The sequence below is a fragment of the Ornithodoros turicata genome, chromosome 6 (assembly GCF_037126465.1).
Source record: "Ornithodoros turicata isolate Travis chromosome 6, ASM3712646v1, whole genome shotgun sequence".
NCBI lineage: Eukaryota > Metazoa > Arthropoda > Arachnida > Ixodida > Argasidae > Ornithodoros > Ornithodoros turicata.
In genome coordinates, this window is record NC_088206.1 from 71,619,690 (window position 1) to 71,646,308 (window position 26,619).

Sequence of the window (26,619 nt, forward strand, 5' to 3'; positions counted from 1 at the left end):
TATGTTCGCGTCTCTTATCACTTAACTCTGACGTTTGTTTTTGTATGTGTGTGTGTTTTTGTCTCACCTGTTTTTGTTTTTCGTTATCTGTTTAATGCTTCACTTTATTTTTGCTTCTTCAGCTCCTATAGAATTTTTCTCCATTCATGATCTCTCAATAATATCTCACAATAAAAGTGCTTTGTTATAGGATTTTTTGTTAAGTTAAATTGCGCGAGCTGCATGTGTTTCGATGAAGAATGCTTCACTGAATTGCTCCAGACGCTTTAATTATTTCTCGTATTTTCGTCCTTCCTTCACCATCTTTATATAATGTTTCATGTGCAATGGGGTGGGGCACCGCACCGCCGCGATGAGACACCCCATCTCATTGTCTTGATCTATTGTTGTTGTTGATGAGGATGAAGAATGCTAAGGGGCAAGGAGGGTATAGGATCTGCTGGTTGATGTTGACAGATGGTGTCGAGGGATGCCTTTTCGACGTAGTCTCTAACAACGCCTAGGAAAACATGGAGGAATGTTAGACTTAATAATTCGGAGTTTACGTCGCGAGACAACTGAGATCATGAGCGACGCCACAGCGGTCGGTCTGTGGATTGATTTTGCCCACCTGAGGGTTCTTTAACGTGCGATGAGAGCTCATCACACGGTACCACGTATTTAGCGTCCCTCGCGGAAGACGGCGTGTCTAAGCAACTTGTACCCTGCCACCAAGTTGCTGGCGTCCTCGGCCGGGTTCGAACCCGCGATCTCGGGATCAGTAGGCGAGGCATGTTAGAGAAGAGTCGAACATGACATTAGCAAAGAACAGAAAACAGAGAGAGAGGGAAGACAATGAGTTTTTGTGATGATTTTCGAACAATCGCATTTTTTTAAATAAACGCTTATAATATTTATTCTATTGCTTGGTTCGCTAGTTCTATTTTTCAATTTCGAATATCCCTTATGCTGTCCTACAGTTACTGTGTTGCACCGTAAGGCACCCGCGAATTATAGTCGTACTTCCAGAATGTTCACGTAGCTTCTTGTGAATTCCCCACAAAACGCGATGACAAAAGAAGAAGAAAAAAATTCGTTGTGCAAGGAACGCTAAAACTTCTCCATTTCGCCTCAGCCACAACCTCGGCAGAATCTATTCACCCCGCCCGACCGGTGAAGCTTTAAAAACCTCCGTTACTCGAATCCTCCTCAAAAATTTACACGTCGCATCGCGAAAGAGACGGCTCGAAGAAGCGAACACAACACACGCGCACATCCAAGCACGCGACACCAACAGCGTGAAAAACGTGACATAAAGCGAAAAAAAAAACAGACATACGCGCAACGCATGAAGAGCAGCGCGCGGGGGGTGGGGGGAAGAAAAAAGGGAGCTTCGAAGGCTCTTTGTTAGAACTTACTGTCCACCTTCACATCATCGTCCAATAAAGAGACGACACCGACATCACGTGTCACCATTCTTACGAGCAACTCCGCCATCTGTTCCATTTACACTGGGGCACCAGTATGATAGCACCACAACCATCTTCCAAGAAGGGGGGGGGGTTGAAGAGAGAGAGAAAGTGGGCCTTCAGCAGCACATTCTACGCACCACGCCCCAGAAAAAAAAAAGGGGAGCGAGGACGAAAGAAAACAAAAAAACAACGCACCGTCGAAAACTTTCGACATGCACATCGTCGTTCTGATGAAGATTGATCCTTAAAAACGACTTCAAACTTGACGCATCTACAGCTGTACATGATTCCGAATCGTCGCATCAACTCGTCTATCACACTTGCCCCTCTCTCCCCCTTGTTCTAAAATAAAATATAAATAGAGCCGCGACTCCGTAGCTGACGCCATTCGGATGTCACCCAGACTTCTAACATTGGGCCAGTCCGCGAAAGCTGACAGCTCTCGACACGTCCAACGTCCCGGCGCTCAAAAATTTGACGCTTTTCTTCCACTGGCGCTCGAAAGTTGACGAGGCTACTTCGACGGAAGACTAATGCTCGAGCGCAAACGTGCCGCCGCGTGACATGTAGCACTCTCGAAGAGCAAAACGGGAACACGATTCCAGTCGGCTGGCGTTTATTTCGAGAGTGTCAAACTTTCTCTCTCTCTCACTCTCTCTCCTCCAATTTTAATACAACGGGTTGCCGTAACTCGAATATTTTTGTTTTTATTCCTTCTCGAGTACATATTTGTAAAAGAGGATGAAGAACATAGAGAGGGTGACGCGTCAAATACGACACGAGGATTGGACCGATGTTCGGAACCCGTCGCGTATACACAGTGAGGGAGGCAGTCGAGAGAGTCCGTGTCTCAATTTCTGCCGCGTGTTTAAGGAAGGAAATGATATGGGGAATGATATGGGGAATGAGGCCGAGGCAATGAAATAGAAGGGCGAAAGCGGGACTTTAGACTCACAACGTCCAGGTGCATGAGTTGAACGAAACAACGACTAATGCATCACCACGCTGCTCGGTATGGCTTGGTAAGATAATGCACCACAAATCCCATTACGTTCATCCAGTAATGCCACCGGGCAGTGGCGTATTCAGAGGGGGAGTTTTCGGGGGGTTCAAGCCCACCTTCCCCCCGCCCGAAATATGGTGCCTTTGGCAGGACATTTGCGAGAGGGAAACGAGGTTGAAGTCCTCCTCCCTCATGCGAAGTCCCCATAGAACTCCTCCTGAAAATTATTATGTCCTTTTTTGTTTGTTTGTTTGCTTGTTTTTTGCTACGCCACTGAATTCCACTACTTTTGCCTTACATTTTCGCAGAAGTCCCTAAAAGGGTCCTACGTGGTGTTCGAGGTATGTTCTGTGAAGGGACGTGATATGTTTTCTTTTCTTCTTTTTTTTTCTTTTTTGCTTCTTTATACATTACCGGTGATAGGAAGTAGAGAATCGGCAAAATCAAATATGTGTAATCTTAATAAGCAACCATACATGCTTATAGGAGCAGGTCTGGTTCAAAGGGTTGGGGTAGGGGTAGGTGTCTGGTAGGAGGTAGGTGTTCAAAGACTCCACTTGGGGCTCCGTCCTCTTTCTTGGTGACCGTGTCGATGACAAAGGTGGCAGCAGTAAAAAAAAAAAAAAAAAAAAAACAGCTCGGGGACTTTTCTCGCCTACACCAGGCACAATTCTTAACTGCTGGCTTTAGACATAGCCTGAATTTTCAACTCAAGTAATGAGTAATGTCATTGTATATTACCCGGCCGAAATGCAATGTTTTAGCATTATTCATTAGCGAGATGTATCCCGTTACCGAAATACGGTATCGCGATGCCGATACTCATTACTCGAATAAAAAGTAGCAAATTACCGATGTCAATACTTCCTTTTTTAAGGTGTACGGTTACTAAAAGAAAGCAACACGACACTTTACCTGATACTTTTGATGAAAATACGAAGAAGTTGAAGCATGAAATCTGCGACACCAAAACACTCCATTTGTGTAATTGCGAATTGGGAGAAGAGAGTTTTGCTACAAAAAAGCGGAATATTTATCGTACAGTTTAGACACTTCGGTTTACTTTCAGCAATAGCGGGCGCTCAAGTTTTTGTCTGTCATCCTAGTGCGCTTTCCTGTAAGCGCGTCAGTACAGACACCGATCACACGTTGCGCTGAAGCACTAGAGGGCGCTGCTAGGGGCTCACTTTCCTGAAGGCATGATGAACGTTCGGAGAGCTGTCCTTGTCACTGGTCCGCGATAGGTGGATCAGTGACAATGAAGATAAGTAAGAAATATGACCGGTGAACGAAGGGTTGGGGGGCTATAAAATTGTCGGTATCGGTGACGATACGGAGATTGCGTTACCGTAAGTCTGTAACGGAAATACTTTTCCGACATTTTAAAAAGTATCATACTTTTTTTTAAAAAAATCTGCGTCGGAAAAGTGAAGAAGTGCGTGAAGAAGTAAAAATCGAAGATTTCGATACCAAAAAAAGTATCGATTACGGTGACGGCGTTACGCACGACACTAGACGCAATTCATTACACCCCATTTCTGGTCGCATGCCCCACGTTTCACTGCTTCATCTGCTGCTATGTTACTTGAGGAAGACGCCACCAATGTGTTGTTTGAGTTTGAGTTTTATTTGGGATTTTCTGGCGCAAAGATACCTGGGATCATGCTGCGCCGTACCAATTATGTTGGTTTATTGAGGGCTAGCTGGTTTGATTCATTGCCCATAACGTCGTATCACTGGGTGTGCGTTCACCTCACGTAATGTTATGTAGTGAGCAACGTATGGTCAATTTCAAAGCAATTGTCCGTGGTTATTTTGTCATAGGTAGGGTTCGTGGTTTTCGGCATTTTCCGAAAAATGCCGGAAAACACCCCCCGAATGATTTTTTTCAGATTCGGAATATTCCGAAAAAATACGAATTTCTCGTATCCTGACAGCTGCCATTCCTGGAACCGCAAAGGGAAATCCACTTCGAATCTGCCTTTGCCGATTATTTCTCGAGCATGGCATTATCTTCTGCGGCGCTGTCGGCCTGCTCCTTCCCCACGTATTGTTCTGCTCAGAGGAGACCGCCGTTCAATTCTGCGACGTCTAGTGACACCCCTGGCTTCCCGCCAACGGACAACCGACATTCTTCCCCCCCTCTATGTTGAACAGAGTTGATCCCATGCTCGCTTTCCGCATGCCACGAAACACATCTCGTCAGGATGCTGCATTAATCCACCGCATGCGCCTCGATGTGGCAAAGCTCAGTGGCGTTACCGCTTGAGACAAATTGATTCTCCCACCTGTTGCCACTGTGGTGCTCTTGAGGATCTGGAGCACATTCTTCTTCATTGCCCTCACTACGAACCTTCCCGAATCACACTCTCCGTGTCTCTTCGTCAGCTGGACTCTCGCCCTTTCTCCCTACCGAAATTGCTTGGTCCCTGGCCCAATCCAGCCCAGCAACGCTCTGCGCTCAAAGCTGTTCTGACATTTCTGGACACCATCGGACTTCGATCGTTATTGTAAAGGGGCTCGTTATTTTATTCCCCCCATTCCACCAAGCACTGGGGTAGAGTATCGCCTGTTGCGATGAAACTCCCCACTCTCCAAGGCCGAAAATAAAGTTGTTGTTTGGCATTATCTTCGGGCTGTGCCCTTGGTTCGTTGTGCGTAAGCGCTTATAGGAGGATGAGCTCAGCTCTGTTGATGAATCTCGAATGGATGATATAAAGCGCGAGTTTTTCGAATATGCTGCATGACCTGCCCCTCAGTTGGATATATCTCCTACTCAGTTTTGGACGACCCGGCCACATGGCCTTTGTTATCGCAGTGCGCCTTAAGCATACTGGCTATTCCTGTTTCTAACGCTAATGTTGAGCGCGCGTTCTCTAAACTGCGTGTTATTAATCGCAAGGAGCGAGCCGCTGACAGATGCGAGCATGATGATGTACGCTTGCATCTATTACAACAAGAGGTAATCTCATTGTTTGCTGGTTTGGCACAGGCAATAAAAGACATTGTTAATGAAACCATGAATCAATTCACTTCTTTTCGGTTCGTTGTTACTTCGCCCGCAAAATAGGCTCTCCTTCATGCGAAATAAATAGATGCAAGTATTCGGGCATTTATTTTTTGGGCGGAATATAGATGCCGAAAAAATCCGATTTATAGTCCCCAATATAAATGCCGATAAACACCCCCCGAATTGGGTTGAAAATAAATGCCGAAAACCACAAACCCTAGTCATAGGTAATGATACCACTTTTACTGAGGTGCGGAACTTTGGGTACCGCCAGGCGAGGGAGTCACCAAATATTCCTCTGTTTCGCATTGTGAAACTTCGGAGGTACTCCATCAATGTGTTGTGCTGTGTGACTGACAACGATGTAACAGATAATGTGTCGATTGATTAACTGATTGATTGATTGATTTGGATATAAAAAATAGGGAGATGTGAGGCTGCAACAGTACTGGTGAACAGAAAAGAAAACAGAAAAACCCATCTCAAGATGATCAATAAGCATTTAAAAAGAAGAAGAAGAAGAAGAAGGAAACCACACAAAATCGAAACAAGCAGAGTCCACCTGATGAAGGAGTCCAGTAATTGAAATAAGAGTTGAAATGAACGTAGACTAAATACACCAATGGCTGCCATCACACTGCACAACGTACTCTGTCCTCGTCTTTCATAGCGTGGCTTGGTATGCTGATGGATTGGTTGTAACGGGTTTTAAAGGAGACGTTAGCCTGGACAAGCTGGCTTGCTACTCCTGAAAGTGTTATGTTGTTGCGAGCGTATAGCTAGCATGATGTAAGTGGTAGCATCTATGACTGGACGGGAAGCGTTGAGGAATGTTGTTCCGCTCAATAGGTGAACGATAAAAATAAATAAAAATCTCAAAGATGTGTTTCTCTTTTTCTGTACGCAGAGGCTTGTTGGAATAGTTGTACGTACATTTAACTCCCGAATAAGAAGGGAACGCAGAAATCGGTGTTGGGAACAAGCGTAGCAAATATGAACTTATTTAATTTAAGGATGATTTTGGCGATTAAAAATTATATATGAATACATTAAAGGCACTACAGTTTAAAATTCAGGTGAAATCGACACTACAAAAAAAAAAGTTAAAAGGCTTGTGTTTGCATAATTTATGAGTGTATTGTTGTTGTATTTATTATTTGATACTCTGGTTGATATACACGATATGTACTTATTGGAGTCGTACGAGACGTGAAAGAGTATTTTTAAAACCTAAGAAGCAATTTAAATTAGTGAACACTTATCTATAAAAACTAGCTAGTAACTCTGTTTCGAGCTCGAGAAAATGTTGCAATCGAAACAACAAAAGTGAAACAGCGCATCGAACAGCAACAAGATAAACGTGATGGCCAAAGCAAGAACGCGCTGACCAGCGGCATTGGCCGAGCGGGTTAAGGCGTCCCGCAGGTGCTGGGTTCGAATCCTACCTCCGGCTGCGCTGTCTGAGGTTTTCCCTGGGTTTTCCGAAGACTTTCCAGACGAATGTCGGCCCAGTTCCCCCTGAAGTCGGCCCAGGACGCATACTAACACCCCTATCCCCCACTTCTTATTGCTGTCCTCTCTCCATCTATCCATGTCTGTACGCCGCTCATAGCCACAGTTGCTTCGCGGTGCTACCACGGAATATTTAAAAAAAATGAACGCGCCGCTAAATGTACAGGCAAAAAGTCCCAACTTAAGCCTGAGGCTGTTCGAAGCTCTCACATATAAACGTATAAAGCCCCGACTTAAACGCCATTGCACGCGCATGAACCAGATTTCAAAATTCAATTTTCCGCGCAGCCCTCCTTTCATAAACACATAAAAATACTAGAAATATCAACGTAATCACAAAAACAAAAAGCCAAACGCAATGATCCTATCGCGTTCCACATTGCGTTCGCAACAATTACTACGCGAGCAACTCGCTTCCGGCGCACGTCAATCTTCAACAACGTACGACCATGTTACGCAACGAATCATATAAAAATAAACACGCTTTTGAAGAAGAAGTCATTCTCCAAGCACGGCTGGGAAATCAATTTTTAATCTGGCAACCATCTTTTTTTTTCTTCTTCTTTTTCGACGTCGCCTCATCAAGTCTTGATTCTGAGCGACTGCTGCGCTAAATAGACGCAACACGCCCTCCATTTTGAAGTCAACTTAGAGACCGCTCCTTGTTCGAGTAGGCAACCTTCAAAGCGTTTTTGTTTTTCCTTTGATTTAATGTACCACAAAGAAACAAAAAGAAAAAAGATAGGGAGAAAGAAGGGCAGGATGTCAAGCTGGAGTATACACTTAAGTGGCTGACTGCTTGTTTCGTCGGTATTAACTCGGCGCCAGATTGGGGTCAATGAACCCCTGAAGTATTTGTTTTGTTTTTGTTTTCCTGCAAGTTGGAAGCCGTACTACTGCTACACGTAAACTTTCTTTCATTGTCGTTCACAGATGGCGCTGTCAGTTTGTACGCGTGACGTCACCCACGGGCAGCCCACCCTGAAAGCCCTTGAGTGCTCCTGACGGCTTCAATTTTGCATGTGGTGCCCGCACGTAATTCACAGTCGAATCCTAACTCTAATCTAAAAACCAGCCGGACTGTTCCTTTAATTGCTCTGTTTCAGGGTTAACGTCGCTCTCGCACTTTCAGCTCCGAACACGGACACAATCTGTTGCACGCAGTGCAAATCCGGGTCAAAATCGTGTTCCCCAATAACCGTAGAGAGGTTCCCGAACGGACCTTTAGGCCCTGCTTTAGTGCAATACCCAATGGCTCCGCAAGCTGTTACACAGCAGCCCTTCTTCTCGATTTTTTTCTTCTTTTTTTCGAGGGAGAGAGAGAAAATGCGAGAGGGGAAGGCAAGAACAGTTCGCTATATAAGGAAACCGCGTTTATAACGAATCTCCGCTAACGATGTGCGGAAAACACGCTTGGGGAAACACGCGACCGTTCAAATTATCCACGCTCAGAAGACGGGTTAGTTGGAAAAACGGGAAGGAATAAGGAGAAGAGAGGGGGGCAAATGTTACAAAGTTAGTGGGAGGGCGAGAGAGAAAGGAAACGGAGGGGAGAGGGAATGGGTGTTTCTCCGAAAGGCGGGAAGTTTGTCTAGATGAGATTTAATACGTGTTACTGCGTGCTGCGCCTAATGCAGGAGAGAAAGGGAAGGATAGAGAGAGTGCGTGTTTTTCTGAAAGACAAGTTGGTCTTGATGAGATTTACTACCTGTTAGCGTGTGTTCCTGCCACGGGAGGAGCAGAGAGAGAGAGCGAGATGTGTGTGTGTGTGTGTGAACGAAAGTTTTCACGCTCTGACTTGGAACGGGAGGTGTGGTACGGCATATGCGGAAATAATGGAAAAGGTCGTAATTTTCGGTTCCGTTTGCAGTTTGGGTTGAAAAGAGGACAGGAAGGCTATACGGAGAGTAGGTTTTAATGAGGACGACAGGTGACGAAGCTGGGTGTTGATGCTAATTGCTGAGGAAGGAACGGGAGAGACCTGGAGCAGGCGGGCCTGCAAGGGACTGTGGTTAACATGGAAACGTGCGTCAGAGTTGTGATTAATGAGTAAGCATTTCTTGCCCCGCGTGCACACTGTTTCGCGAAAGAGCATTAGTCAGAAATTACGTTTTGAGTGTTACAGGCCTCGCATTGTCAGAGGTACACTGTGAGATTTGGAAAATTATCGTTAGACAATTTTAGAATACGGCTCCTGGACGCTCTGGGGCCACACTGGAATTGGCGGCCGTCATCGCGCATGTTCAGTAATTAATTCACGTTTTCGGTGTATGGGGGCGCACGATATTTTTCGAAAATAGCTTAAACAGTCAGACTCGCCCCAAGTGAACTCCCCAGGGAACTGCGCTGATGTGGCGCTTATGTAGCTATGACGTAGCTATGACGTAGCTATGTCGTAGCTATGTCGTAGCTATGTCGTAGCTATGTCGTAGCTATGTCGTAGCTATGTCGTAGCTATGTCGTAGCTATGTCGTAGCTCTCGCGCGGCGCGAGATATTACGATAGGCACGGAAAAGAAGTAAAAGAAACACGTACCGTTCAGTGCAACATAAATTCGATAACGATATTCGAGTTCAAGACTATTTTTCAAATTAAATGAATTTTGCACAGAAAATTGATACTGATGACGATGCAGCATGGCGCTGCAAGCCATGGACGGAGCATCGCCACCGAACGTCACGCTACGATAACTGTAAGATTATTTTACGCAACGTTATGTTATTAACTTATTCTGTACTACGCACTTATAGTTGTGAAGCGTCTGCAACGCGCGACTCCTAGCTGACAACATGTGTGGCACCATTTCTCATTTTGTCAATGTGCACGGCATTTCTTTTTTCACTCTTTCACCGCGTTAAAGGGGCGTTTTCTCAAATAAGCTCCCTTTTTTTATTCCGCAGACTCAACTGAAATGTGTAACAACATAACAGCGTTTGAAATAGCTTGTTACAAAGAAAGTTACTAAATAAGCTACGCTTCAGAGTATCGACACTGAGTTCCACGAGCGAGCATGCGCCATCTTGTTAGCGCGCCGCGCTACCCACGCGCACGCGCACTTCAGCGCACGATGTAATCTGTGGTGCACGGGTGAAATGTTCCTTTCTCTTGCAAGCCGCTCATCAAGGGTGACGGCCTAGAGCTTACCTTGACATCATAGGGACGCTCTGGTGGAAAATACATGAATTAGCGCACCACAATCATACACGCTTGCGCGGAACCAAGATGGCGCTCTTGCTCTCTTTTGGACCTCAGTGTTGACACCCTGAAGCGAGGCTTATTTAGTGGCTCTGGTTACGAGAAAACTTATCTGAAATAGTGTTTTAAACGGAGTACTCATCCCTGAAGTCAGGTCCCCCAAGGTCGCCATTTTCCCATGTATTTGTTCCTATCCCGATGCGTGCAATGCCGGAGGCCGCCCTTAGATACCCCATTGTTACCAGACGTTGGCTTGCGTGGATTGTAGCGCGCTAAAGATCCAGTTGAAGCACAATCCAAGCCAGGCCAAGTCACCGAAGGAGAAATGGACGACTGCAGCGCCTGCGGCGCCTGGTACGACAGGTACGCTATGTGATGCACGCAGCCGTGCACTAGATCCTTCCGATCGCTCAACACGTTTAAAAACGAGACCGAAAAGTGAAACACGACAGAAAAAGTTGTTATACGCGTTTTATTTGTACATATAAAATCTCGATTCATTCGCAGAAACAACAAAAACATTTTGCCGCTAAACTTAGCGCGCTGAAGTGATCCGGAACGGCAACAGTGGGGTATCTAGTGGCGGCCTTCTTCGTTGCACGCTTTTCCGAGGTGAGTTTGGGGGACCTGCCTGAAGTAGTGTATAGAACACTGGAAATTGTCTTTTATGTAGAATTGGCCATTTAGAAGTGTGTTTAAAATCTTCCATTGTGCATTGAGCGAAACCTACACCAAAATATAATCTAATTTAAGCCATTTGCGCCCCAAAATGGTGCAAACATGACACTGCGTGCTAATCACCGTTCCACACCCACTTTCTCCTTCTTACTTACACTCTTCGCAAGCTCGGTGAATTCGGAATATCTCGTAAGAGAAATAAAAACCGAAAAAGCTCTGCCCCCAGCAAAAATACGCCGCCCTATCCAATATCAGGAAAAGCTCTATGTGTTCGTGGGAAGCAGAAATCTTTTCCGAAATCCGGGCAAAGTGTTAAATATTGCCGTGTACTTTTTTCGCGTGCCTCTAATCTCCTCCGGCAGGATATCTTGGCGCCTTGGTCTCGTCGACGGTTTAATGAGAACGTATGGACAGCTTTCCTTCAACCCGTATAGATATAAGCCTAGATATAACCCGCCATATACAACGGGATGTTCATACATAGCCCTGTGAGTCTCGTTCGCCATAGATGATGTTGCGTGGCAGACCATGGTTCACAGTTTGCCGATCTCCTGTTTTTTTTCTTTTTCGTTCCGCGTTAGCACCACGAAGCAACTGTGGCTACGTGCGGTGGACAGATGATGAGAGGAGAACTTGAGCGAGAGGAAGAGAGTGGTTATACTGGACCGGCTTCACGGGAAAGTGTGCACACACTCCTCTGGAAGGTTTGCGTGAAATCTCTGGGAAAACTTCCGTGGGCTTGATGTAGGAGGAGCGTACCCAGCAAGTTTTCCGCACGATATATATGCAGCGGAGGCGGATCTTACGTCATTTCCGGTTGTTGTAGCATTGCAGGTCTCCCACTGGATTCTTGTATTCAGACATTTCCATGTTGCGAGCCACGGAAAGGGAACGAACGCGAAATTTTCGGAAATATATATATCGAACTGGGCCTGTTTGCATGAAAATCGAGTACGAGCCTCAGACTCAATCTCAAGAGCTTTATGGCAGTGCAGACCCAAGCCAGACCCAACATTCTCGTGTCGCTTACCGACATCTTTACCGCGCGTCATTAAGTCCCTCCTACATCGCTTCCGGCTGAATGTGTGCCTTTACGCCGTACTACCATTACCAGATAGGGTGTGCCAGTAGCCCCTTGTGCCCGGAGTGTTCCCCGTTCCCCGAAAAAGTCTGCGAAATCGCGGCGGGTAATAATCGTTGCAGTTTAAAACAAGGCAAAAAAAATGAAAACGCGATAGTCGAGGTGCTATACGAAAAGAACAAGGGAGGTAGTGCAGTATAATATTTTCAACGACTATCTGCTAAACTGCAAGGTGAGCTACTGGAAACGAATTAGCACTGACTTTTGTCGTATTATTATTATATGATAGTATATATAATAGTATTATATAATAGTATAAGTATTATTATATAATAATAATAACATTTATTCACCACTGTCGTAGATGGGAGTTGGGACAAACAAGCCCAAAGGACTTGAGAAATGCCCCAACCCCCGGTTATATGCCCCGAATGGTCACTTTAAATAAAACCTAACGTGTGTGACAACATGCAAACAACAACAACAAATAAATCATGACTACGGCCTGGGGTGATTCACCGCTTGAGAACAGTACACTACCTCAAACATGAAGATGAAACATGAGATGTGAAATATGAAAATGAAGTTATGTGCAAGTACAACTCTTGAACTTGCAGGCGTGCGTGTTGCACACACAACTTCGCTGGTTGCCTCGGTGAGGAAACAAAACTAATATATAACTTAAGGTCTTGACCCAAGCCGAAGCTATAAGCAAGCGCTCGTATATTGCTTCCTTATTATGCGCAGTGTCACGACGCAGAATATTTCAATTGAACTCGCATTTAATTAGTTGTAAGCGAATTTTATAGCCAGCGCCTTCGTTGCTGTATCGTCACTGTCAGTAACTTCCGGTACTTGTTCTACCAATAAACAAAACTTGCTGATTGGTGCGATAGCTCGTACTCGAGTAACCGTATAACCAAACCGAAACCGAAACCGGTTGTGAACAAGACGTTCTTCTTTCTTGCTTGCTTGTCTCAAAAGCTACGACGCTCCGCTGGAAACCCTGCATGCGGCATCTAAACGTAAATTGCAGTCGAAAGCAATTCTAATCTCAGCATCAGACGACAGCTTTAGACTGTTGACTTCGAGGTACGTCAGCGCCTCGAGATAAGGAATGATATATATCAGGGACATGGCAGAGTGCCTTCGAGTTTCACCACTTCCCATCGGTACAAGTTTTCGATTTGTAATTCGTTCTAGACAACATAACAGAGTACGTGCTCGTTGTTGCATGCAGAAATATCGTGGCTTGTATATAGCGCGTGCAAATCGTTCTGCCACCATTACATCCAAGTGGGAAAAGTTACGAGCAGCACCAAGTTTTCAAAAAAATGCATTTCCACCTACTTCCGAGAGAGCCATGAAGCACCTTATATCTTTAACGTAAAAAAATATTCGAGGAGATAACAATAGGCGTGAACACAGTCCAGCTATGCCTACCTTCTTTGAAGACGAACTGGTCTTCAAGCGTATAGACGCTTGAATCGACGAAGCACCGACACCTGGTAAATCTGAAAAGAAAAGTAAAAGCAGTTTGAACGTGACCCAGATATGGCATCTCAGATTTCGGAAGCAGTCGGAAGGCACGTCCATCTAGTTCCAAACAGCAATACAAATCACAGGAGGCAGTGTCCGACACTACTACCGAGCTTATACACTGTCGCTGAGGCTGGTGAGAAAAAGCAGCGTCCCCGTGACATGGGCATGTGACTCACGTTACATTAGGGTTGATCCGCATGCGGCTTACAATGAACCTTATACGAAACAGACGCTCGTCTGCGACGAAATTAATAGCAGACGACATTGTAACTTCTCAGCGTATATAAGGTGTGGCGAACAAAAGCACGTTTTCCTCCGTGACAGAAGACAATCAACGCAGATGTACCGAAGCAGAAGTACCCGTACGTGATCCGAGTTGAGTCTCCCAAAGGCTATACCGCGTTGGTAGGTATAGTCAGCTTCCAATAAGACGCAAACGACACCTTTGCAGCAGAGCAGATGACCCCCGCAAAAAAAAAAAAAAAAAAAAAAGAAATATAGTTCATCAAACGCGACACTCGCGGGCACGGAAACGGTACTAAGGGTGAAGCTCTGAGCAACCCGATATCCCTAACTCCCCCGTTCATTTGGGAGGACTGTCGCGAGGGGAAGAAAGTGGGGCTGTTAGGGCCTATAGCCCGTCATCTGTGTGCAGCGGTTAATTTGAGTCTTCCGCAGGTCTACGTGACTCGTCAGTGGGACTTCGCCGCTCAGCTCTTCCACCTTCGTGCACTTTTATCGCTTTTTTCTTTGTTTCTTCTTTTTTTTTCTCTCTCTCTCTTTCTCTTTTTTTTTTTACGTTCTCTCCGCTTGTGGCGACACGTCCTTCAGTTCGCTCTGGTGCCTACTAATCCTTCTAATCTTCTGCGGGTCAGATGAAGGTTGGCCGGATTTTTCTGTTGGTTCATTCTTTATAGCTGTGTGCAGTTTTCTGTCTTGCCGGTTCCGTGGTAAGATTGGACTCAGCGAGGTCCTGTCGCACGAATGGATTGAATGAAATAGAAAGCACGACTTAGCCGGATCGATCTGCGTCGGAAACGTGCTTCGAGGCTGCGGCTTTCTGGGCAAGGCAAGTTGGTAAGCGAGGGTCTAAGTAACGGGTCTTCATCCGTTGAACATCACGTAAGTAGGTTGAATCAAGAGGGGGCGAATAGGGAATATGAAAATAATTTTTACTCTAATTGTGAAACACCATCGTTCTTCTTCAGGTTATCAAAGAATGGCCACAAAGCCCATGAAGTACTTGAAGTACTTTTTGTTCTTTTTGCTCTGTTCTTTTTTGCATTGCACCCTATGACTTGTACATATGCTTGTAAATATGTTTATTATTGATGCGTTTATGATGCTGCCGGGGGGTTGGGACCTTCGTCAAGTCCCGTGTGCTTTTCTGTCCCGATTACCATCCACGAGAGTGGTGAATAAAGGTTATTAATTAATAAACGTTATTATTAGTAGAAGTAAGTGACGTTCTGTACTAAACATCGTCTCTTTAGAGTTTTGCCTATAATGTACTCGTTGAAATCAGCATGTCTTTCCCCGTATCTTCGTAAAATATTGTTTCACAAAAACAGAGCGCGGAATTTATATAAAGCAGATGATAATTTGTAAAAAAAAAGTAATTTGTTATTCTGATTCCATAGTTGAAGAAGCCTGAGAATGGGCGCAATAGGAAGAACGACAGACACTGACCGCGTCTGTCGTTCTTCCTTGTTCCCAAGCTCAGGCTTCCTCAAGTGTGGAGTTTATCCACCAGCTTGCTGTTGTTATTTTGATAAATTCTGCTTCGAAATGTGCGCAGTCTGGCTTCTGCATGCAGCGCTGTGGATTCGAAAGCAGAGTTCAAATGCGGTAGTCCTGGTAATCTCCACGTGTAACTGGTAGGCCCGGTACAGTGGCAGACGAGCCCAGAACGGTCTCTAAAGGAAGTATGCCACCTTTAAATAAGCTCGTCAGAACATTGCTTTGGCGACGAACAAAAACCAGTCGCCTTTCTGTCGTTTTTTTTTTTTTTTCTTCATCTAGTATATGAAAAATGCCTTTCCTTCAGTTCCGCCCCACCTACCGATATACCCATCCTACCTTCAGAGAAACATTACCTTACCTGTTACAACCGCCACTTTTCATGCAACACATAAAACCATAGCACCAAGCACCAAGGTCAAAGAAGCACCGAACCCTCAACCCAAGAACCCTCTGTCTGTAGTTCAAATATCATATCGACCTTTGTTAGATTATCCTTTATTTCCTAATTATTTCCTCTTCTTTTCTTTTTATTTTCTTGCGGAATGGACCTCTAACCGAGAAACGTCATCATGACGTTGGTAGAGAGACTAAAACCGAAACAAATCGGAAGGGTAGGGCTGGGTTCCACGAATGGGCACCGAAGGACCGAAGGTCGCGTCCCTTTCAGAGATCATCGTAATCCCCTCAAGACCCTGGCTTTCGGGCGCGACCTTGTTCGCCCCTAGCTCCGAGCGTATAGTTCAACTCTACCAAATTGGTGGCGCTGTCGAACACTATGACGTCATTTGTTTACAAACAGGGAGAGGTCTATAGCAAGCCGACACACCGTTTAGCTGACCTCTCCTCCTTTTTTTCCCCCCTTTCAGTTCTAATAAATATATCCCCCGCCCCGTGAAGTTCAAAGATCTCGAAACAGAGATCCCCCCCCGAAACTGTCCTCAACATTTCTCATCTCTTTTCGAACTCCCGCAAACACCATTTATCAATTAACGTAGCCGCGTGCAAACTTTCTTCGTTGCTTATCTCTATCCTTCCCTTTTTGCTCACAGCTTGTTTGTGTGCAATCAGTTCGCGCGGTAATCTTTTTGCGGAACATCCTAAACATATCGCAGGAATATATCGATGGAATAAATATGCCCCGCAGAAATGGAACAATCGTGAGCGTTCATTCGGGCTATATACGCAACAGTGTGCAGCCCTAATGAAAGAGTCTTCCCTTCATTAATTATCGGCCTCGTTGCCACAACGTCGACATCTTTTACAAAACTTGGTCCCCATACGATGACAAATGATCCCGTATGTCTTGTCTGATAAAGAACGGGTCGTTGTAGGACTACTGGTTTTATGCTCACAAGGGAGGTCTAGACCGACCGAAGAGCGATATATAGCTAAGTGATAGTCATCAGCGCGCGCTTTTGCTGCCTCCCCAAGCAGCACAACATATTGGCCCAATGTCGAGCCAATATTAAACCAAGATTGGCAATGTCGGGCCAATGTTGGACCAAGATTGGCAATGTTGGGCCAATACTGGCAATGTCTGGCCAACATTGGACCAAGATTGGCAGTGTCGGGCCAATATTGACGATATTGGTCCAGTATTGGACCAAAGTCTTGTGCTGCTTGGGTCGGCCGCCAGGCTCATGGTGAGGAATGGAGGTGGTTCGTTTTGTGACGATTAGGTTTTTTTTAGCTGCTCACCGCCAAGCAGCTGTGGCCGTATCAGCTGTGTGGATAGATCGAGAGGGAAAGGTAGAAAGGTAGCGTCGGCCCAAAACGCACGCTAACCCCTCTTTCCTCCACTCCTTCCTGCTGTCCTCTCTCCATCTGTCCACGTCTGTACGCCACTCATAGCCACAGTTGCTTCGTGGCGCTAACACGGAATAAAAAAAAAAAAAGAAAGGTAGCACGCCGCTCCGGAGTTTCGGCACCCATCAAATGAAAACCGTGCCTCAACTTATCACGCGCCCTATGGGAAACATTCTCGAATAAGTATTAAAGACACACCTTGAAGATGTTCTTACACAATTAATAGTGGTCTTAAAGACGATCATGAAAACGTCTCTCGAAAAGTCTTCCAAGCGAAATCGCTCACCTACAAGTAAAACCAAGAAGCCCCTGCTCAACGAGTCTCAAAGCTTCGACACAGTGTTGCAAAGTCTAAAACTTTCCACACCCACAAAAAAAAATAAAGTAACAGAAAGAGTCCTCCAACATTTTTTTTTTTTTTCGAAGAACCACCCCTGCTCTCTTAAGTACGCTCCGCCCTCATCATAGCTGTCTACCTCAGCGCAGCGCACGGCAAAAATAAAATAAAAAGGAAAGCAAAGGGGGAAAGAAAAAAAGACGAGTAAAAAAAAATGAAAACACCGCAGCTGGCCAATCTGTTTTTCTAAATTCACCACATCCTGCTCATCTCAAACAACACTGTGCGCATTAAGCTACGCCGCAACTCCGCTACGGAGTAAAAAGAAATCCAACTCCCCTCTCCCCCTCTGTCTTTTTCTTCCACCTTGGAAATAGCGGCCAGCGATGTTGTCCCCGGTCTCATCAATCATCCTTCAGTCACGAACTGCGGCATGTCGCAGCCCTTTCCCTGTTTTTGTCCCATCCATTTCCCTCACCCCACCCTCTCCCATCTTGCCGCCCTCAGGAACCAGCATACATTTAGCTTCCTTCACCCTTCTCGCTACCAAAAAAAAAATAAAAAATAATACGTATCAGTACTCCGTCACAAAACACTTGGAGCAGTTCGAAAACTTTGGTCAAAGTCGAAAGGTCGCTCGAACAAACCCCCTTTTTTTTCTAGATACGTATAAAGCGCTCACATATATATACGTCATAATTTGTATGCGAGAGAGAGGGGCATGGGCGAGAGTAAAAGACAAAAGGCGGTGGTGTGCATAAAAGCGGCCATTCTTAATTCATGCCATGCGGTGTGTACAAGACCGAGGCCACTGCGGCGGGCAATCTATCAACATCCCCAGCTTCCCTTTCCCTTTTCTTCTTCTTTTTTCTTGGAATAAACATATCCCCCCTCCCCTCGCTTCCGTCTCTCTTTCTTGTATAATATTAAAAGCGAAAGAGGGCGGATTACCGCTAATCGATCACTGAGTGCTTGCGGGAGAAAAAAAACGATAGAAAACGAAAACGAAACCGAAACTGTGTGGAGTCACTTCAAAGAAAGTTGCGTAGGTACTCTGCTGGAGGTACTGTTAGATTTTGTGGGGGTGAATTTCGTCTAACGCCCGTTCGCACGTTGTAGACACTGTTTTAGGGTGATATCGAGTTACGGTAATGATGCAAGATGACGCGGATGAGGAACCATCCACTGACGTGACTTCGATAATGGTGGTGTTCGATGTCATCGAGGCTCAGCTGTGCGTGGCGAGATTGTGTGTGTGCCTTTATTCTAACGTTTAACAAATTCGTTATCTGTAAGTTGCCGGGGTGGCCGAAAGGAAAAACCATAATTGCATGGACGTCGGAAGTTTGTCAGCCTGCATGAAAAGGGAGAAAACTGATAACAAGAAAACTTAGGAAAGTTGGAAGAGCACATCAAAACTGTCCTCTAAGAATTTTTAGAAATAAGGAAATTCAGCCCATCAAAAATACGCTGCCGAAACGCTGTCACAATCGAGTGCGCTGTGTTTAACTACAAGCTAAGTTTACGTTGGGTTAGGTTCGTTAAGGTTAGGTTAGGTTGGGTTGGGTTGGGTTAGGTACGGTACGATTTGGTTTCTTTATATAGGCGAGATATTTTGTGCAGATTTTTAAAACTTACACCATGCCGGCTTCGCTGACCCGTGGAGGTCGGGATTTAGTAGAATATGAAATCAGCCAAAGAAAAATGAACCCACTGACTAGCCCATGTGTCCCGAGGAGCAAAACAGTGGAAGTAACAACGATCTTCATCTTTGCCATCATTACCATCTCTGAACGAGAGGGTTCCTACTGGCTGACGTCACATTGCCGATAGCTTAGGTCAGCCGGCGTATATACGAAGTGACACGTTTCCTGAGCATGCGTTCCCACTGTGCTTTCATGGTAGGCAGATTGCTAGCTCAGCTTAGCGGCGCATCCAAGCCAAGTTCCAGATCACATATAGTTCGGGTGACTAAAATTTGATCCGATGACTGGCATCGCTAGAGACACATGTACAACAAAATGCGCGACACGTCGTTAAACGAGTCGCACTGTTTCGTGTCACGACTTGTCGCATGCTGCATTCATAGACACATGGATGGCGACACCACTACGACATGTCGTTATGAACTGCCGTGTTGCTACAACAGCGCGGCCATAGATACACTCGCTTACACTCTATTTAATATACCGAAATTTGCTCACATAATAAGATACAGTAAACGAGAACAATTCATTCCTTATTTCATTTCTCATTCAAGGCGTAACACGACGAAATCAGCCACTTTTTTATTCGGAACGCACACTGTCAGCCATTTTTTCTCGGACCCACCTACAACTACCAGAGAGGCAGCATCATTGGCTGCTTGATTCGTGACGTCACAACATCCGCACGGCAACTCTCCGGCGTGAGCGGAGATATCCAAGCAGTTTGATCGCGCTGCGACCACCTACTTCGCCAGAATCCGTCCCAGGATGCTTTGCGTTGTGACGCGTCGCACGACATGTCGCCCATTTTGTCGTATATGTGTCTGGGCTTTAAATCACACTGGCGTCGCGACGCAAAGCCTGGGGTTAGCAATCACAATCCGCCACGATCAACTTAAACAACAAAGCCATGCAAACAACACAGAGCCACACCTTTTGGCGACCGACCAAAAAATAACCGTCTAATAATCACGCGCGCTGAAGGTAATTTCAAAAGTCAACAATGTTTCCCGACAAAACACGCCCAACAACACTGTGTATCCGCACAGGGTTGCCACACCGCTCATACCTTCATTCCGCTGAACACGGAAAGTCTGACTTTTTCGCCCCTTTTTGAACAAACAGCCGTCGGGAACTCCACCCTTGGCGTGTATTCGCCAAATGAGGGCTTCATGCGAATCGGATTTCTCTCGTCGGCGACGCCATTTGCACTTTTACGCGCTGCGCTGCGTGTCGTCTGCGAAAAAATATCAACAAGCAGAAGACGTTTCTGTGTACCCGGTCTGCTTTGTATGCGTGCAAAGCCTGGTCGCTCACGGCAGAGCTACTTTTGGCGGTAAATTGCTTTCCTTCTTGGGTCAGCCACCTGTACAACGTATCTGCGTTATATACGGAAACCCAGACAGAGGGAACGATGTATTTATTAGTTCTATAGCGCTTGATCCTGTTGGCCCTGAATACTCAGAGGAAAAGTGGCAATGGATTTCCCTTTTTCTTCTCCTCTCTATTCCCGTTCTTTCCTGTCTGATGGACAGTGGGACGCGCATTATGGTAAAATTTCACGTACTTTAAATTAAATTCCTCCAAAACCTAATCATGTACAGCTTGCATCTGGAATCGACAGCTTGCGGTTTGTCCCACCTGGAATCTCCAGGCTTTGCAAGATTGTTTGTTTCGACTAATAAACACGTACTGGGTAGCATGTCGTACGCGTGTATTAGTCGAAAGAAACATTCTTGCAACAAGATTTCAGACAGGATAAAGATTTCAGACAGGATAAACCGCAAGCTGTCAATTCCAGACAAGTATATCGCAACATCAGAGAGATGAGATGAGATGAGAAGGCGTGTTAGCTTAGCTCAGTTAGTAGAGCCCTGGACCGGCAATCCAGAAGATGTGGGTTCGACTCCTACAGCTGGCTAACCTTTTCAGTGACTTTCATCGTTAATTTCTTAGGCAAATTGAGGCTTTGTATGTATTTGTCCCTTCTATGTTGTTGCAGCCTCAGAACATCAGTTCTCTCATGTTCAACAGTTGCCCCCTGCGTCGATCCCGTCGTATGAATGTGTGTATGAGTGAGCAAAAATGTAAGAGTGAAAGGAGGATGAGTGAGAGAGAGTGGCTGGTTTGTCCCTTCAGATGACGCACCCTGGAAGTCGCTGAGAAGGCGTGTTAGCTTAGCTCAATTGGTAGAGCCCTGGACCGGCAATCCAGAAGATGTGGGTTCGACTCCTACAGCTGGCTAACCTTTTCGGTGACTTTCATCTTTGATCAAGTATATCGCAAGCTGTAAATACTTTTTGCTTTTCTTACCGTAAATGCCAAAATACCCAGCAAAACATATTTCAGGGAGCAAATGTCTCGTAACAATTATATTTTCGTGTACAGGCCGTTTAATGTAAAGAAAGAAAAGTGCGACAAATTGTGTGGAAATTATGGGGCGGGGGGGGGGGGGGGGTACTGGTAGCGTGGAAATAAAACAACGCAAATTTTGTTGAAATCATCGTGACCAGAATAGAACTATATTTTCATTATCATATACATCGTGTGAAGTTGAAATTTAAAATATCACATCAGCCAAGGATTTCCATTTAGTACAACACGTCCGTTGCTATACTCTAAGATGATGCCAAGATATTGGAAGGTGGCGGGATCGATTTCCACCACTGACTGTGCTTTCTGGAAGTCTCTCCGCTTTTTCGGGCACACTCTCCCGACAGACGTAATTCATAAATAAACATAATTCTTCCTGAAGTCGGCCCAAGACGCTTGCTACCCCCCCCCCTTTCTCCAGCTCCCTTCTTCTGTCCCGTCTGTATCTGTGTAGCGCCCATGGGAACAGTTGCTCCGCGCCGCCAACGCATAATCGAAAAAAAAAAATAATCAGACATGGTCACAATATCAACCTAAATAACGCGTGCCTCAACAACAGAGTTGTACGTAACGCGTTACTTGTAATTGCGTTACTAGTAATCAATTACTTTTTTCAGTAATTTTTAACGTAATCAATTAATTTTGGGAGCAAGTAATTTTCCAAGTAATCTGATTACAATTTTCAGTAATCAATTACTGAGTAATCGATTACTTTTTTAACCTTCTTTCAACAATGGCAACCCTTTTCAGCGAACAAATCTGTAATAAACGCGTGTGTGTGTGTTTTGTATGTTGCTTTCAAATGTATTTGTAAATTTCACTTACCATATAAGTATGTTGGTGTCTCATTTTAGAATTTGCAACAAGAGCTGCATAGTTGCATTCACTGCAGGCTTGTTGGCTTTGCTATGCCCACAAGTTAAAAGTAACGGAAAAAGTAACGCGTTACATTTTTAATCGGTAACGTATTACATTTTTGATGAAGTAATTTGTAAGGGTAAAGAATTACTTTTCGCGCAGTAGTAACGGTAATTGTAATCAATTACTTTTTCCGAGTAACGTGTACAACTCTGCTCAACAATCACCCACACAGTCTCCAATTTCCTACGTTCCCACTGTACGGGACATTTCTGTGTGTTGTGTTGAGTTCTGTTTAATTTGTTTTTTATTTGAGCGGGGGGGGGGGCAACTTGCCTCCCCTCCTCCCGGCAAGCAAACTGGCTTTTCTCTGTGTATACGACACGCCCCACCCCACTCCACACACGCACGCACAGTACACTGCCACAAGATCTCCCGCTAGAACACCACCGAAACCGTAACGTAATCTACCCAGACCCTCGCATCGGGAACCACTACACCTAACCCTCCCACAGCAGCTACACGTGCGGCCTGCCGCCACTCAACGCAAGTCACGTTCACATATGCAGTGCGGTCGGTCGTAAACGCAAAGCACTTGCATTGCTCCTCCCGTCACGTCACCGCAAACGGTGACTCCATCAAACGGCGCCCCCTAGGTCATCAGCACACAGTGGCAATGGCCGCCTCAATTGGCCAGCCCGAGCAACCAATTTGTGCCTTCGTGCTGTCTTTTCAATTCAATCTATCAGTGCTTGACGCCGTCGATGTGCTTAGATGAACAAGTCCCCTTTTATGTTTGTACGCGTCGGTTTTGTAAGATGAAGTACTTCCGCGAAGGGGAAAAAGAAAAAAAAAGCAGGAAGGAATTATTGTGGTGACTCAATTGGTGCACCGAGCGCTTTGACGCGAGCGTTGGACGCGTGCACGTTGTGATAGCTCGCGATGATGATGATGGTGATGATCAGGGGAGAAGCGTGAGCGTTTCGTTTCATCACGTTTTCGTTTATCTTCATGTAGTGGTAACGCGACCACTGTAGAGCTAGCGTCACTGTCAGTACACAGGTGTTGAGGTACAGGGCCTCAAACGGAAGTCATCAATATTAGCGTCAAACTAAATTAGTTTCTGCTGGTCTCTCGATTCAAATAGCATTAACAAAATTAAGTTAACGATGAAAGATGATAAGATGATAAAGATGAAACGATCAATTGGTAGAGCCCTGGACCGGAAATCCAGAAGATGTGGGTTCGATCCCTACAGCTGGCTAACCTTTTCAGTGACTTTCATCTTTCATCGTTGATTTCTTAGGCAAATTGAGGCTTGTTTGTATCTGTCCCTTCTATGTTGTTCCAGCCTCAGAACATCAGTTTCTCTCTTGTTCAAAATTAAGTTAAATTTTTATTAACCGAGCGTATCACCCTAAAAAGTAACTACTAGAGACAATGGCTTTATGCGGCACATTTTTTCGGCTTTTTTTCGGCACATTTACTCGTATCTGAAAGGAACTGGCCAAGTTTTCATCACGAGTGTCACGAATCAGATATTATCGAAAGGTTATAATAGCGTGACGAATATATCAATAAATACTTAGATGCTTATTATAATAATATATAGTTAGTAGTACTCATCAATCAATCAGATATTTATTTATTTCTTCTTTTTATTTAATTTATTTATTAATACTATATTTCATAAATTAATAGTAAATAAATAAAATAAGTTAAAATAATAGTGGGTGAAAAAGGAGCGTGATACCTGCTGAGATAAAACGAAGATGGGACGTTTGAAAACTGTGGTGTATGAACTCCACTGTCTACCCAGTGTACATGATCGAACGAAGGCATTGTCATGTTCAAGTTCATGTATCAAAAATAAGTACGTCGACAAAGCACTTCGACGCACGTTTAAACACATAAGGAGCCACGCAAAACATTCGAAAATCCCCACAAGACAGCGGGGGTTAGGAAATTTCACACGAGCAACTAAATTACGAAAAACAACAACGTAAACAGAAATGCTCGACTTAATATTTAGTAGCCTATAGTCAATGTCTAGCACTATTCTTCACACCTCATAGCCTTGACACGGTCAGCTTCCAGGGCGACAAGTAGATGGCGCCACGGAACCGCCCTGAATACAAGGACATCGCCAACACAATAAGTAATCGCACGCTAATGTAACCGTCGTACTTTACGTAGCTTATTTCAGTTGAAAGACGATACCTGATGTCCAACAACCATCAAATGTATTAACATTCGTGCATTCGCACTGCTGTACTTGTGCATGCCGGTACGTGTGTTGCGCGTTGTATTTACTGTGTATTGCATGTATTTATTCCACTGAGTTTGTTGTACAACATAGTTGATTTTTTGCATTCCGTGTTAGCACCGCGAAGCAACTGTTGCTATGAGCGACGTATAGACATGAACACGTGGAGAGGGGACAGCAGGAAGGAGTGAGGGGTTACTGTGCATCCTAGGTCGACGTCAGGGGGAACTGTGAAGACATATTCGTCTGCCGGAAAACCCAGGGAAAACCTCAGAGTGCACAGGCCGGTGGTAGGATTCGAACCCGCAAGCTCCCAGTCTTCAGCAAGACCTTGGTTGCTCCCAACGCGCGGATGCTTTTAAAACCCAGTCGGCCATGCTGTTTGTTATGAGTCATACACGATTATATACATGTGTCCACATATGCCCGTATTAAGTCAATATAGTTGTGTGTGTATTTATTGAACCACGCCCACGTGCGTACATACAGGGTGTTTATTTTTATCCTTTACATAATTTTTATTTAAAAAAAGCCATGACAGCAACACAGATGTGGTTTCTGCAGTTGAGTTATACGGCCAGTCGGCCATCCTTTCAAAGAAAGTATGCAACTACAAGATGACTAATTACCTAAAATTCATTAATTAACTCTTTAATTAGGTAATTTCGGGTAAAAGCGAGATAACAGAACGAAAGACTATCCTCGTTGAAAGCAATTCCACGTCTAACAAATCCTGAAACACACGCACGTGCGTTAAAATATCCATAATCCTCATCGAAAGCCCTCCTATCTTTTAAAAACTCAGAAAAGCGCGCGTGCCGTAAAATATCCACCCTCGAACTTCAGCCGAAATTAGCAAATTAGCCGAAATTAGCCGAAACCGAATTAGCCGAATTAGCAAATTAGCCGAAATCGAAACCGCGGCAACCAGGAACGCAGGGAGCACAGCGCTCATTTCACGTCAGAGGGCCACGTGATTTGGCGCGATGGAGATGATTGGAGTAGGTGCCGATAGGTGCTGGCCAGATAAACCGCTTTCCGGCCCGCCCAGATAAGCCTCCGTCAGCGTAGAGCGGCAGCGATTTCGGTTTCGGCTCATTTGCATACCGGAATTCAGCTATGAACATTTCACGGCACGCGCGCTTTTCTGGATTTTTAAAAGAGAGAACGGCTTTCAATGAGGATTATCGCACGTTCTGCTATCTCGCTTTTGCCCAAAATTCCCTAATTAAAGAGCTAATTAACGGATTTTAGATAATTAGCCACCTTGTACACTCTTAGAAAAAGGGTGTACTTTAACTCCTTTTCCTTGCCACATACAGGGTGCCCCAGAAAACGTGTCATTGAATTATAATAAAAAAACTACACCACCTAGGGTCATGCGGTCAATGGCATTTGTTCTTACTGGGTTTTTGCCACTTCCTCATGTGAATGTCGTGTAACGTAAGTTTAATTATGTAAATTTTTGTGAGCTTAAGTCGGAAATTTGCCTTGTAAAGGTCACTTTTTTACCCCACCAATGTGAAGAGCGTGTCTAATTTAGTCAAATTAACGATAATTCACAGGGATATTCAGCTATCCCGTCGAAAAAAATAGCCGAACATCATGCTCTACGGAGGTCGCACAGAATAGCGCACGATGAATTTTTCAGCGCAATCTTTGTCAGTCCGACGAAAGGAGGTTAAAAACCAAGCCCTCCCCGACATCGCAGAAAGAGATAACACGGGCACGGCTTATCACGTCCGACTTTCGCTGGGATAATGCTTTCCCTCTCCCAATTTTAGAAACTGTTACTTTTTTCACTATCACTCTGTGGGCTGGCTTCGAAACCTCCTTTCTTCGCAGTGAGAGCGATTGCGCTCAAAAAGTCATCGCGCGTTATGGTCCGGTGCCCCGAAAAGCATGATATTCGGCTATTTTTTCCGATGGGATAGCTCGTGAATATCACTGTCAATTATCATGAATTTGAGTGAATTCGGCACGCTCTTCATATTGGTGGGGCAAAAAAGTTACCTTTACTTGGCAAATTTCCGAGTTCAGTTCGCAAATATTTACATA

At 44.9% G+C, this 26,619-nt stretch overlaps 1 protein-coding gene across 1 annotated transcript in view; it reads right to left on the minus strand.

Annotated features, from left to right (window-relative positions):
- LOC135397288 (uncharacterized) overlaps positions 1–26,619 on the minus strand; it is a 368,507-nt gene that overhangs the window by 269,587 nt on the left and 72,301 nt on the right. Inside the window, exon 3 of the mRNA XM_064628745.1 lies at positions 13,374–13,444. The gene's annotated coding sequence lies outside the window, so the exon portion shown is untranslated. The remainder of the gene's footprint in view (positions 1–13,373; positions 13,445–26,619) is intronic.